Source organism: Miniopterus natalensis, chromosome 2 (assembly GCF_054644295.1).
Source record: "Miniopterus natalensis isolate mMinNat1 chromosome 2, mMinNat1.hap1, whole genome shotgun sequence".
NCBI lineage: Eukaryota > Metazoa > Chordata > Mammalia > Chiroptera > Miniopteridae > Miniopterus > Miniopterus natalensis.
In genome coordinates, this window is record NC_142082.1 from 77,902,753 (window position 1) to 77,918,420 (window position 15,668).

The 15,668-nt window shown below is 38.6% G+C and overlaps 1 pseudogene; it reads left to right on the forward strand.

Moving 5' to 3' along the window:
* The first annotated feature begins 216 nt into the window (after positions 1-216).
* LOC107537729 (very-long-chain 3-oxoacyl-CoA reductase-B-like) lies at positions 217-12,084 on the forward strand (annotated as a pseudogene).
* Positions 12,085-15,668: the final 3,584 nt, after the last annotated feature.

Here is a 15,668-nt window from a genome sequence, read left to right on the forward strand (position 1 = left end):
GATATTAATAATTTATTTGAATTCAGAAACAAATGGTAGAAGATATTCTCTGATATATTCCTAACTTTTAGACAATACCTGTGTTAGATGTCAAATTCATATTGGTTAAATATTGAATAAAGTTGCTGTAAAGGTAAATAATAGTGGACTTAGCTCAGTCTTGGTGGAGGACTGGAAGACTTTTCTGAGAAGGTGTCATAGAAGCTGAGACAAGAGATGATTATGCTGACTGGAAGGTAAGAGGAGCTTGCAGGAAAAGAGTGCGTTAAGCTGCCTGCCTGAAATGCTTGATTCAGGGAAGAACCTTGGTAGGTAGAAAGAATAGAAAGTGACCAATGAAGTCCAAGCATGCAGGGTGGATGTGTGTTAAGTAAGGGAGGCCTCAGGCAGACCAAGGAGATAGGAAGGGTTATGATCATCCAAGGTCATGTGAGCCTTATAAAGGTTTTTTTATCTTGATTCTAAGAGCCATAGGTTGCCAGGGAAGGGCTTTAATAAGAATAATGTCATCAACAAATTTCCAATGAATAAAGATCAATTAGGAATCTATTGTAGTAGTTCAAACTTGGGCCAGGATGATGGCAGTGGAGAAAGAATGAAGTGAACAGATACTTAGGAGTTGATTGGCTTGATATGAAGGGTAAGAGAGAAGGAATGCGTCGGTCAAGGTGCCTGTATTACTCGTCTATTGCTGTGTAACAAATTGCCCAAAACAACAAACATTTACTGTCCCACACAATATCTTTAAAGTCAAGAATCTGGAAGCAGCTTACCAAGGTGGTCCTGGCTCAGTCTCTCAGGAGGTTGTAATCAGCTCTTGGGCAGATATTTCAGTCCTCTAAGTTTTGACTGGGGCTGGAGGACCTAGTTTCAGTCTCACCTGGTTGTTTTCAGGCCTCAGTTCCTTATCACATGGGTGATGCTTGATATAGAGGCTGTCTTCAACCAAAATTAATGATGGGGGAGGGGAGTAGTGCAAGTGAATAAAAAGGAAGTGATAGTATTTTGTATGATCTAACCTCAGAAGTGACACACCATCACTTCTGTCAGAGTCTACTGGGAGGGGACTACACAAGGACATGAAAACCAGGAGCAGAGCTCATTAGGGGCCACCTTGAATGCTGATTACCACCATGCCCATATGAAAAAGATGGCACTTTCAAATTAGGATAATTTGAGAAGGGGTGTGTGTGTGTGTATAGTTTGTTTTCTTACAAAAGGACAATTTACAAAGATGTCTGCAGGAAGTAGAGAGGCCACAAAGGGATAACGCAAGTACCCAGAGCTAGAAGCAATAGAGCTGTTATTACCACTATGCCCAAAAGGACAAGGGGAGGGACAGGTTACTGGAAATCTGAAGGAGAGAGAATTGTGGAGAGCAGGCCCACTGTGAGAAGAGCTGTGTTGCACTGTTGAAAAACACAGCCAGTGATACAAAAGGACATGTGGGAGCTGATTGTTAGCATCTTTTCCCAACTCTGTACTCAGTGATGTCACCTGGTAGCCACACAGGTCAGGCTAGTAATGTTATGCCAAGAAATGAGCAAATATTACAAACCAGAACCCTTTCTCTGTCTCGCTCTCTCCAGCATACTGCTAAACATAAACAGCCTGAGACAACCTCTTAATGTGGAAGCTAAGAAAGCTCATACCCAGGTCTCACCCTCAAGATCTCAAACTCAACCAGAAAGCCAGAAACACAGGAGCCTCTTCACTTGTTCTGTTCAAACCATCTGGGAGAAGAGACAGCAGGTGATGGAGGGTGAAGAGTGCAGCCAGCACAGCACAGCTGCCTATCAAGCATGATTCTCTGGAGTCTATGAGCAACTATGTGGACAGTGATTCAATTTACTGAAAGAAATAGACAAAGTATCATTTGTCACAATATCACTTAATTAGACTTTCCTACCCATCCTTTTCACTCCCGATTTCTCACATAAGTGAAGGTAACTTTGGCAAATAATTGAAAACATAGAATTTTCTAGTAAGGTCAGAGAAAATTTCTTATTTGTTTGTTTGCTTTTATTTTAAAAATTTTTAAACAATATAATCTGACTCTAAGTTAAGAGAGAATTTATTAGAAAGATGTAAAAAAGCTCAGAAAAATTTTTAAAAAGACTTGCAGAACAAGACTCACAAAGGGAAGAACCAGGCCAGCTTTGGGTTATCCAAGTGATTAGGATGAAATTCATGATCTCCACAGAACATCACTGTTGAAATGAATCCTCTCCCAATTTTTTTTTAACAGTCCCCTGCTTACTCTGATCAAGATACACGTCCTAGAATAAAATATGATTGGCTAACTTCTGTCAATGACTACTCTTGGCAAGAAGAAGGCAATGTTCCTTGACTTCTACCACTGGGACTGTCACAATAAGGAGCCAGTAATTTCCAACAAGGAATTCAGAGTGCTTTTAAGAACTGGAAGGTGAATGGGTTCTGGGAAATCAAGGAGTAGCAAATGTCCACTATATTCTGCAACATGACCTTGCTTAAGGGTTCCTCCTGAATTGGGGGAAGGACTGTTATTATAGAAGTAATTGGGAATTCATTGTTCTTTTAAAATCTCTAGGCATAATGTCAATAGTGCAGAAAAGTCACACTATTTGATATTTAAGAGAATTAACATTGAAAAATCACAGATATGTAAATAAACATTGGAACTAAGATAAATAGGAAACTGAAAGAAAAGGTAAAGCATGTGATGTTTAAAAGGAAGATCAACCCAGCCCATGTGACTCGGTGGTTGAGCATTGACCTATGATCCAGGAGATCAGTTTGATTCCAGGTCAGGGCACATGACCAATTGTGGGCTCGATTCCCCAGTAGGGGGCGTGCAGGGGGAAGCCAATCAATGACTCATCATTGATGTTTCTATCTCCCTCTCCCTTCCTCTCTCTGAAATCAATAAAAAATATATTTTAAAAATAAAAAAAGGAAGATCAAATGCAACTGTTTTACCAAATCTGATGAACAGTTAAGTATGCTCCAGTAGCATTTGGAGGTAGCAGAAAACTTAGAGGTAAAATGGAGACAGGCTGTAAGTACTGTGGGTTTGTAGGAGACTTTCTGTATACCTCGGCTGTAAATATGAGAAAATGCTTGACATTTAAGGCCATGGGCTGCCTGACTTGTATTGTTCTCCTGCTCTCTTCTCCACTCCTCTAAGCTTTGCTGTCTTTCAAGACCCAGCACAGGTCTCTCAGAGCCTTCCTGGATGAACTCAATCCAGCCCAATCTACAATGCTTCTTGTCTGGTGCATTGGCACTTCCCAAATGTCCCCTTAGATAGTTATACATCTTCTGCTGTTTTAGGGTCCAAGAATATTGGAGACAGGATCTTTGTCAGATAATGGTAAGTTGAAGATTTAATGTAACTTTTTTTTTTTTAAGGGCCTTTTTCCCTTTTCTAGTTCTTCTTTTGCCTAAACCTTGAAAATATGGAACTTAAGTAGGATTTGCCCCTCCTCCCTCCTTTTTTTTCTACCTCACAATGATCTTGAGAGAATTAATGAGAGGATACATAGAGCAGCCCAGGCAAAACCTACACTCAGATGTTTTCATTTTGTTTGATGCTCTTTCCCCTATCTGCCCAGATCTCCCAAGCACATAGGAAAATTGTTGTAATGGTTACTAATATTGATAACATTTATCTCATGCTATATGTTCTTCCTCAATGATCTCATCCACGTGGGCAGTTTCAACTGTGGTTTTTATGGGGCTGAATCTCCATCTGCCTCCAGTTGACTCATCTCCTAAGACCCAGGCCCATATTTTCAACTGGGTGTTCCTTAAACATCTCAGACTCAACACAGCCTGAATTGAACTCATCCTTTGATACCTTACTCCTTTTTATTGAAGCACTGACCACAAGTCAAAACTGGGCTAGATATGGTTTATGCTTGAAATCTCAGAAACTTTCAGCTCCAGCATCTCCCTGCTCTTGCATGTAAACAATCCAAGCTGTCCACAATTTGTAGCCCCAGCCACACTTTCTGGACTCATCTCTTCTATAATCCCCAAACTTAATGTCACTGCTTATTTCACATTCCCAGAATATGCCCTTCACTGTCACACAATTAACTTGGTTGAAGTGGTTTCCTTAGCCTTGAATAGTCTTGCCACCAGGATCTTCCTAATCTTGCATCTTCCAAGACACTTCACTAATTTTAAGAACTAAAATTAATTGTTCCTTCAAGTAATAACTACCCATCATAGAAAACTGAATATGTACCAAAGGACTTACATACATTATTACATTTAATCCTCACCATAAAGGTCAAGTTAGTTATTAGCCCACGATCCCTTATCCAAGGCGTGAGGCCAGCTGTGATTCCAAATTCAGAAGGTCTTATTTTTTAGAAAGGTAATGATGCCCTAGCTGGTTTTGCTTGACCATCAGCCCGAGGACTGAAGGGTCCCAGGTTCAATTCTGGCCAATGGCACTTACCTCGGTTGCAGGCTTGATCGCCAGCCGTAGTCAGGGCTTGTGCAGGAGGCAACCAATCGATGTATCTCTCTAACATTGATGTGTCTCTCTCACATCGATCTCTCTCTCTCTCTCTCTCTCTCTCTTTCCCTTCCACTCTCTTTGAAAAGCAATGGAAAAAAATATCTTCAAGTGAGAATTAAGGAAAAAAAAAATAGAAAGGTAATGAAATGAGTGCATCTCAGTTTCCTCATCTGTAAAATAGATAAGTTGACTCATCTTAGCACAGTACCTCCCTGATGGGATTGTTGTGAAACAGTGTGTTCCTTCAGAGAAGAGCTTAGTGAAATGTCCTTATTAAATGCATTTTGGGAGTATATTTGCTTGACTGTTATAAATACTACATAATAGCTTATGAATAATACCTCGCTAGGAATATAAATGGATCTAACTTTTACAGTTACCTAATTTGTATCAGAAAAGTAATTTGGATTGTGATAAGAGCCCTCATTTTGTTGGGTGTTACATTTCTTTTTCTTTCTTCACTTTCACTTCCTTCTGCTATTTACCACATCCTTTACTCAGCATTTCCTATCACAATTATAGGCCTCTTGCTACTGCAATAAAAACTTTCTTCAGTTTTCTGGCCTATTTTACTATTAATTCATAATTTCCTATGGCAAAAAAAAAGTGTATGCTAGATAATTATTCCCTTCATGGCAATTATACTAATTTTTATGAATTCAGTGTAAACACACTCATTTCCTTTACTTTTGCATGGGCCTGGATGCAGAAGAGACCAAGAATATAGTGCTGGCAGGGGCTTTAAAAATCAGTTAGTGCATATGACCTGGGTTTATTTAGTTATCTATCATATTTGAAGAAACAAAGGAGCAGGAAGGTGGAGTAAGCTGCTCAAGCTCACACAGCTAGTTAGTGATGCAATACTAGATAGATCCCAGCTGTCCGCACCCAACCAGCACAAATGCCCTTTCCATCCCCAGGCAACCACTGATCTACTTTCTGTCACTATAGATTGCTTACCTAGAATTTCATAAAAATTGAATCATATAGTATATATATATATTTATCTGGCTTCTTTTACTCAACATAATATTTTTGAGATTTATCCACATGTATTAGGAGGGAGTTCTTTTTATTATTGAGTAGTATTTCATGATAAAAATATATCACAAAATTTATTTATCCATTCTTCTGCTCACAGACATCTGAGTTATTTGCAGGTTTTGACTATTAAGAATAAAGCTGCTATTCCCAAAACTGACTTTTGGGAATATATATTTTTTCACTCATCTTGTGTAAATACTTATGAGTAGTTTGATGGGTCATAGAATATTTCATTTTATGAGAAATTACCACTTACTTAGTATCTTTATCCAAAATTGGTGTTGTTACCAGCTGTATTAGTGTTAGGATTCTTCTGTTAGGAGAAACAGAACCAGTATGTTATAAAAGAAATTTATAATGCAGAATTGGCTCATGGTTATGGAGGCTGAGAAGTCCTATGATCTGCCATTTGAAAATGGGAGTGCATGTCCTAAGGCCTGAGAACCAAATGAGTCAATAATGTAAATCCCACTCCAAGGACCCAAGAACATGAGGTGTCCCAGCTCAAACACTGAGGCAGAAAAGAAGGGGGAATTGCTCCTTCCGGCATCTTTTGTTCTAGTCAGGCCTTGAACAGATTGGATGATGTCCGCCCACATTGAGGAAGGCAATTTACAGAGTCCATCAATTCAAATACTAATCTCATCTGGAAACACCTGTATAGACACACTCAGAAATAATGTTCAACCAAATATCTGCGCATTCCCTGATCTACTCACATTGACACACACTTTTAACTATAATATTATTCTTTTAAATTTTGGTCTTTCTAGTGAATAATTTTAATTTGCATTTTCCTGATGACTACTTTGTGTTTTCCTGATGAATTTTTAGGTGATTATTGGCCATTCCCTATACTTCTTTTGTGAAGTGTCTATTCAAATCTTTTGTACATTTTTAATTGAGTTGTGTTTTTTCTTTTAATATTGAATTATAAAAGTTCTTTATATATCCTGAATACAAGTCCTTTGCCAGATATGTGTTACAAATATATTCTTCCACTCTGTGGCTTGTATTATTAGCAATGTCATTAGAAGAGCTCATTTTTATTTTATTTTAATGAAGTCTAATTTATAATTTTTTAGGGGTTGTGTGTTTTTATATTCTATCAAAAACATTTTTTAATGGACCCCAATGTCACAAAGGTTTTCTCCTATTTTATTTTCCAGAAGTTTTATTGTCTTAGCTTTAGTAATTATGTTTATGACCCATTTTGGCTTATTTTTGTATATGGTATGAGGTGAGGTTTATTTTTTTTATGTAGATTTCTTATTGTTTCAGCACTATGTTTTGAAAAGACTATATTTTCCCATTGAATTAGCTTTGTACCATTGTCAAAAATCAGTTGATCATGAATGCATATCTGTTTCTCTACCCTATTCTATTTTGTTGGTCAATATGTCTATTGTTATGAGAAACAACATTTCCTTGATTACTATAACATTATAGTAAGACTTTAAATCAGGTAGAGTAGTTGGCTGGCAGACTGAAGGGTTCCAGGTTCAATTACGGCCAAGGGCACGTACCTTAATTGCAGGCTCAACCCCTGGCACTGGTTGGGGCACATGCAGGAAGCAGCTAATCGATGTTTCTCTCTCTCTCTCTCTCTCTCTCTCTCTCTCTCTCTCTCTCTCTCTCTCTTTCTCTCTCTCTCTTCCACTCTCTCTGAAAAGCAATGGGTATCCTCAGGTGAGGGTTTTTTGAAAAAGAACCAGTCAGGGATCTTGTACTTGTATGAATTTTGCATAATGGTGAGCACACATTCCACCTCATCCTCAGTGAGCTCTCCTGCCTTCTTGGTGAGGTCGATGTCTGTTTTCCTCAACATCACATGAGTGTATCTTCACCCCACACTCTTTTTTTTTTTAAAAAATATATCTTTATTGATTTCAGAGAGAGGAAAGGAGAGGGAGAGAGAGATAGAAATATCAATGATGAGAGAGTCATTGATGGAGCCCGCAACCCGGGCATGTGCCCTGACCGGGAATCGAACCCTGATCGCCTGGATCCTAGGTCGACGCTCAACCGCTGAGCCACGCCCGGCCGGACTCACCCCACACTCTTAATTGCTGTGATGGGAAAGGCTATTTTCTAAGGATACCGGTGTTGAATATTCGAAAAACGTTTTCAAACTTCTCTGAGATCACTAGAGACATGGTGCAGTCTCACATGGCACAGTCTCAGTGGCAACGTATAGGGCCTCCTGTGAAAAAGCCCAACTTTTTCTTTTGCAAAATTACTTTTGGCTATTCTTGGTCTTTTTATAATCAGCTTTTCAATTTTTACAAAAAAGCCTGTTGGAATTTTTATTGGAATTGCAATGAATCTATAGATAAACTTGGGGAGAACTGACATTTTAATAGTATAGTCCTCTAACCCATCAGCATGGCATAGTTCAACATTTATTTAGACCTCTAGATTCTCTCAGTAGTATTTTGTATTTTGCAGTGTATAGGCTTTGTACATATTTAATTTCCATAAGTATTACATTTGTATGTGATAAACAGAAGTTTAATTTGATTTTCTAATTATTCATTTCATTGTGTAGAAATACAATTGACTTTTGTATACTTAACCTTATATCTTGATCACTTACGAGTTTTAGTAGCTTTTTTCTGGCTTTCAGAATTTTCTTTTTTTTTAATCCTCACCCGAGGGTATTTTTTCCCCTGTTTTTCAGAGAGAGTGGAAGGAAGAGAGAGAGAAACATGGATGTGAGAGAGTGCACACATCCCAAGTGCACCATGACCCGGGATCAAGCCTGCAACCAAAGTACATCCCCTTGGCCAGAATCGAACCTGGTACCCTTCAACCCGCAGGCCAATGCTCTAACCACTGAGCAACTGGCCAGGGCTCAGGATTTTCTAGTAATACAATAATTTCAGCCCAACCAGGCATGGCTCAGTGGTTGAGCATTGACTTAGGATCCAGGAGATCGGGGTTCAATTCCCAGTCAGGGCACATGCCCGGGTTTCGGGCTGCAGCCTATCAATGACTCTTTCATCATTGATGTTTCTATCTCTCTCTCTCCCTCTTCCTTCCTCTCTCTGAAATCAATGAAGATATATTTAAAAATAATAATAATTTCATGGGTGAATAAAACCAGCTTTACTTCTCCATTTTTTATTTGTATACCTTCTATTTCTCTTTCTTTTCTTTTCTTTTTTCCCCTTTATTGTCCTGCCAGGATTTCTAGTAGAATATTGAATAGACTTGTGTGAGAATAAACAAGCCTGCCGTATTGCCAATTCTAGGAAGAAAACACTCAGTCTTTCAACATAAAGGATGATCTTAGCCTTAAGATTTTGTTTTGTTTTGTAGATGTTTTTTATTAAATTGAGGAAGTTACCTTCTACTCCAAGTTTACTGACAGATTTTATCAAAATTCACTCTTGATATGGTGAGTTACATTGATTGATGTTCAAATGTTAGCCAGCTTTGCATTCCTGGAATAAACCTTCGCTTGCTCATGATGTCTTATCCTTTTCTCTTTTTTTTGTTCAAAATATTACAGATGTCCCTTTTTCTCCCCAATGACCTGTTCCACCTCGCCCCACCCCCCTCCCCAGTCCCTCTCCCACCATTGTCCCTGTCCTTGGGTTGTGTATATATGCATATAAATTCTTTGGTTACTCTCTCCCCCTCCACCCACCCTCCCTCCTCCATCCCTCTGACATTTGTCAGTCTGATCCATGTTATATCTTGCTGAATCCGATTTGTCCAAATTTTGTTTGGGATTTTTACATTGATTCTCGTGAGGAATATTGGTCTGTAATTTCCTTTCTTGTAACTTATATACCTGGTTTGGTGTTGGGTTAATATTGGCTTCATACAATGAGTTGGAAATTATTCTTTCCTCCTGTATTTTCTAAAATAGTTTCTGAAGGATTTGTATTATTTCTTCCTTAACTGTTCTTAGATCTTCTTATATCCTCACTGATTTTATGGGCTGTCTTTTCTATTAATTACTAAAAGAAGTATATTAAAATCTTCAACTATGTTTATGTATTTGTCTATTTCTCTCTTTAGGTCTATCAGTTTTGGCTTCATGTATTTTGAAGCTCTACATGTAATTATACATACCATAACAATATATAATATACCATTATGAAATGTCTCTCTCTGCCTTGTATTAAATTTTCTTGAATTCTATTTTATCTTTTATTAGTATAGTCACTCCAGCTCTCTTAGGCATACAATTTGCAGTGTAATATATATATTATACTTTTACCCAATTTATGTTTCTGTATTTAAAGTGTGTCTCTTGCAGACAGCAAATAATTGGGTTTTCTTTTTTATTCAATCTGAGAGTCCGACAATGTCTGCTTTTTATTGGCATGCTTAGTAAATTTAAATTTAATGTAATTGTTGATCTGGTTGGATCTTGATTTACTATTTTTCTATTTGTCTCATTTGTTTTCCCCCCTCTGTCCTCCTTTCTTTCTTTTTTTAAGTTTCTTTATCTTTATTGTTGAAAATATTACAAATGTCTCCCTTTTACCGCCATTGACCCCCTCCACCCTGCATCCATCCCACCCCCAGGCTTTCCCCAGATCAGTGTCTGTGTCCATGGATTATGCTTATAAACCTGTAAGTCCTTTGATTAATCTCTCCCCACCCACTCCTTCCCCCCCCCCCTTCCCTCTGACATCCCTCAGTCTGTCCCATGCTTCTGTGTCTCTGGATCCTGTTCTCCTTTCTTATCTTCTCTTGTATTAATTCGTTATTTGTAGCATTCCATTTTAATTTTTGTATTGACTTCTTAGCTATATCTCTTGATATTATTTCTTTAATGATTTCCCCAGGGATTATAATATTTAACTTATCACAATATACTCAGAGTTAATTTTCAATTAACTCTGGTGTTGAAATATAGGAATGCTGTAACAACATAATTTCACTTAACATTTCATTCATTTTTTGTGCTAGTTAAATATGTATATATATATTTGTAATGTGTTATAAACCAAATAATACTAGATTCCAAGTTTCTGTTCTATTATGCTTGATTCATGGTGAGACATTTAATTTCAAACAACACTCTTAGTTATAATAGCTATAACCTGACCCAACAAAGGCAAAACCAAATTCTTGTTGAGCTAAAAAATTTTCTGAAACATTTCATGTCTTCATACCATTATTAAAGTGATGGTGAAACCTGAGTAGCTCACTGAGGTTTGTTCCCTGCCTCTAGACAAATATTTGGAACATTTAAATTCCAAAGTTGAAAGAAAATTTAAAATCCTCTAGTCAGGGCCCTCATTTTTTACACAAATTGATATCTAGACATGTAAAGAGCTGATCTAAGACCACATATATTCTCACCCGGGCCAGTAGCTCAGTTGGTTAGAGTGGCGTCCTGATACAACAAGGTTGTGGGTTCTATCAGGGAACATACAAGAAGCAACCTTTGAATGCATAGATAAGTGGAGCAACAAATTGATGTTTCTCTCTCTCTCCCTAAAAAAAAAAAAAAAAAAAAATCGGTAAATAAGATCACATGCATTCATTTATTTATTAATTCACTTAAAAATGTAACATTTATTCTAAAAACATTTATTAAGTGCTTATCATACACTCATCACTGAAGTTACAAAATGAGTAAGAACTAAAAATCATTGAATTGGGCTGAACGCGGGGACAGGGTGGTGTGGGGGCAGAGGTGGGACTGGTTCCAGCTCAGGCCTGGCTCCCGCTACCTCTTCCCAGAGCGGCTTCACAGCAGGGTCACTCGAGTCATCCAGGCCGACTTCACCAGTGGCTTGGAGATCTACGAGGCCATTAAGACAGGACTGAAGGACCTGGAGATTGGAGTCCTGGTGAACAAGTGGGCATGTTATATGCTAATGTCACTATGAAGCTGCTTGACTATGAGAACGTCAACAAACGACTCTCGGATGCTATAAACTGCAACATCATGTCTGTGGCCCAGGAACAAAGGCGTCATCATCAACATTTCAATTTCTGACAACAGACCCTGAGCACTTTTATCAGCGTATGAAGCCTCTAAGGCCTTTGTGGGAAGCTTCTCACAGGCAGTGGGCACAGAGTACTTCTCTCAGGGAGTCACTGTGCAGATACTGAGCCCCTTCTTGGTCGAATCAAGCATGACTGATCATGTAAAATACCGGCTGATGGTATTGAATTTCCAAGACTTCCCTTGGCAGGCGTTGGACACCCTTGGCCTCACCTCCCAAACCGCTGGGTGCCTTACACACGCTGTGCAGGGTGTCCTGGTGGCTCTCTTCCTGCCCAAGTAGTTTTGTCTCAGTCGCTGGGGAACAAAGTTTTTATTTCTGCTGAGCAGTATTGCAAAGACAAAGCCCTCTGACAAAAGGCCTTGAAAAGGTGTGGCCACTTGCCTGCCACACACACACCCATCCTGGGCCAGGGCTGTTGATGTTAGCAAAGATGTCCCACATGTGAGAACAAATGACAAGCAGGCCCATGGAACAGAATTGGACATCTGAACATCTGGATATTTGGTGACAACTGTGTTATCTCAAACCCCTGACAGAAAGATGGCATTTTTTAAAAAAAATATATCTTTATTGATTTCAGAGAGAGGAAAGGAGAGAGAGAGAGCTAGACACATCAATGATGAGAGAGTCATTGATCATTGATCGGCTGCAGTCCGCAACCTGGGCATGTGCCCTGACTGGGAACCGAACCCCGATCGCCTGGATCCTAGGTCGACGCTTAACTGCTGAGCCACGTCCGGCCGGGCGGCATTTTATTATTTATTTATTTATTTATTTATTTATTTATTTATTTATATTATTTATTTATTTATTTTTTAAATGTGTCTTTATTAATTTCAGAGAGAGGAAGGGAAAGGGAGAGAGAGAGATAGAAACATCAATGATGAGAGAGTCATTGATCGGCTGCCTCCTGCACGCCCCCGACTGGGGATCGAGCCCGAAACCCGGGCATGTGCCCTGACTGGGAATTGAACCCCTATCGCCTGGATCCTAGGTCGATGCTTAACCGCTGAGCCACACCCGGCTTGGCGGCATTTTAAATATGTACACTGAGACAACTAGACAGCTATTGGGGAGATATATATGTAAAAGTAGGTAGACTAGGAGAATACTTGAATGAAAATTTCTTTCCATTTTGGGAGTGAATCTTTCTAATTAATACAGAAGGTCAAAAGCAACAACAGAATCATATAGAACCCTAGGTAGCAATATGTGAGACTTACTTAAGGAAGATGTAGTGATGACCACAACTTACTTTGAAATGCATTGAAAACCCATTCAATGTCCGGGCTGGTGTGGCTCAGCAGTTAAGCATCGACCTGTGATCCAGGAGATCGCGGTTCAATTCTTGGTCACGGCACAAGCCCGGGTTGCAGGCTCCATCCCCATTGGGAGTCATGCAGGAGGCAGCTGATCAATGATTCTCTCATCATTGATCTTTCTCTCTCTGAAATCAATAAAGATATATTTTTTTAAATAATATTTAAAAAATCATTGAATTGTATACTTAAAACAGATGTGTGTTATAATAGGTAAATTCTATCTCAGAGAAAGCTTTTAAAAGTAAAAAAAGTAAGATCCAGTCCTTTCCATCATGGAGATCACAGTACAATGAACCTTTGATGATGCCTTGATTTAATGGACTTCAGATTTAATGGATAAAATTTCCAGTCCATATGTCATATGTGAAAATTAACACCCTGTTAATTTTAAAATGCTTTTAACCAAGATTTGCTTATTTGGTTGTTGTTTTTTTAAATTAATTCACTGTTATTTTTAACAAATTTTAGCAAATAGGCCATATGTTGAAAAAAGCACTGTAGTAATTTCACTGACATAAATATTACATATCTACAACTATAGTTTACATATTTAAATCTAAAAGTCACCACTCGTAAACAATGTTTGGGGAATGATTAGCACGTGATCACACCTCATCACCAGGTAATTGGTTCTGTTGTTTCTGTGGCGTGACTTTCTGTAGCAGTTTTAATGTGTGCTGGCTGATGTTTCCACGTGCACTAAGCCATGCCTCAGCCATGTGCATTTATTTACTCAAGGGGACTGGTGAGTGCACCCATTTACTAGACCCATACAATATAAATTTAAAATTACTGTAATACATACAGAAAACTTTTCTATAAAATTAAACTTTTCATACATACTTAATTTTAATTACACAAATGTGTCTACATAAGTAATAACAGGTAAACTAATTCGTCCATTTTTTAAAAAATAATTGTTTTAATATGTTTTTCTTGATTTCAGAGAGAGAAAGGGAGAGGGAGAGAGAGAGAAAAATCAATGATGAGAGTCATTGATCGGCTGCCTCCTGCATGACCCGTACTGGAGATCGAGCCCACAACCTGGGCATGTGCCCTGACCAAGAATCGAACCGTGACCTCCTGGTTCATGAGCCATGCCAGCCGGGCTAATTTGTCAATTTTTTAATATGCGCTTTCAGAAAACCTACTTTATTTTATAATGGACTTTCTGCTATAAAGGACACCCCCCTAGCCTGAATTAGTCCATTATATCGTGGTTTTACTGTAAAATGGAAATGTAATACAAGCATAACAATGACAATAAAACTTGATTATGCTATAAGAGACCAGTATGCTTAACCACTTAACTTGGAGTACCCTGGGGCTTAGGCTTTACCCTCTTGTTTTTTCTTTGAACAACCACTACTTTCTTGATCTCATTCAGTGTCAGGCTTTAAAAATATCAATTGTATGTTGATGACTCCAAAATTTTTATCTCCAGCAGATGTCTATCCCAAAATCCAGACACAAACATCCAATCGACAATATGGCATCTCTCCTTTAAAGGTGAATTAGCTTCTCAAACTCAAAATCTCAAAAACCAAATTCCTAATATTCTCTAAATCTACTTTCCACAACTGTCATCACCTCAATTCATTAACAGCTCCATCTTTTCAGTTGCTTAGGCCAAAATCCTTGGAGTCATCTTTGATTTGTTTCTTTCTCTCATTTAATCCACCATGAAATCCTATTGGCTCAACATATATCCAGCATCTGACCACTTCATACCATCTCCTCTGCTGCAATCCTGGTCCATCTTCTCTGGTCTGGATTATTGCCTTGTTCCCCAACAGTTCATATTCTATAAGCCAGAGGAAACGTTGAAGTTGTAATTCAAATCAAGTCAGCTCTCTGATCAAATCTTCCAGTGGCTTCCCATGTCACTCCTAGTAAAAGTCGAAGTCTTTACAATGGTCTCCAAGACCCGATGAAACATGGGCCCCCATCTTTACTCTGTTACCTTTCTGATCTAGTCTCTACAATTTTTCTTTCTGCCCAGTCTGTTACATCCACATGGGCTTCCTTGCTATTCCTCAAGTATTATTCGCAAGCTCCTTCTTCAGGGTCTTTGCACTTGCTGTTCCCTTTACCTGGAGCTCTCTTCATCAGATATCCCAATTGCTTACTCCCTCACCTCTTTCAAGTCTTTGCTCACATGTCCCCTTCTCACTGAGGTGTTTCCTGATTACCCTATTTCAATTTGTAAGCAGCTCCCCTACCCACACATTTACACGCCCTCTCCTGGCACCTCCAATTACCCTTTTGCTGTGTTTTCTCTTTGCTCTGTTTTCTCCATAAGCACTTATCACCTTAAACATACTACATAATTTATTTTGTTCATTGTCTATGTATCCCCATTAAGCCCTATGAAGTCTTGTCTGTGCTGTTCACCACTGTTTTCCAAGCATCTAGAACAGTAGGCAGTCAATAAAATATTTGAAAGAACATTTGAAATATGCATAGTACTCTATGAAAAGGAAATAAGTGGGCTTTCTTCTGTGACCAGGCTAGGTTTATTTTTTGCTTACTTGCTTGGCGAGAGAGTAGCTCAGAGTGGGGCAAAGGTTGCTGGCTGTTAGGGAAGAGTTAACTTAAGTTAGTGGAAGTGACAGTTAAACTTAGTTGTGAAAGATGATCAGGAACTTTCCAGACAGAGAACATAGTGAAGGACATTCCAGGTAAAAGGAACAGCGTGTTCAAGAGCAGAATATTTTGCAAAAGCATGCACGGTCATAACAAAGGAACTAACTCCACACAGGCAAAAATCTAATGCACAAAGATTTTTATTACCAGGCCATCTGTGAG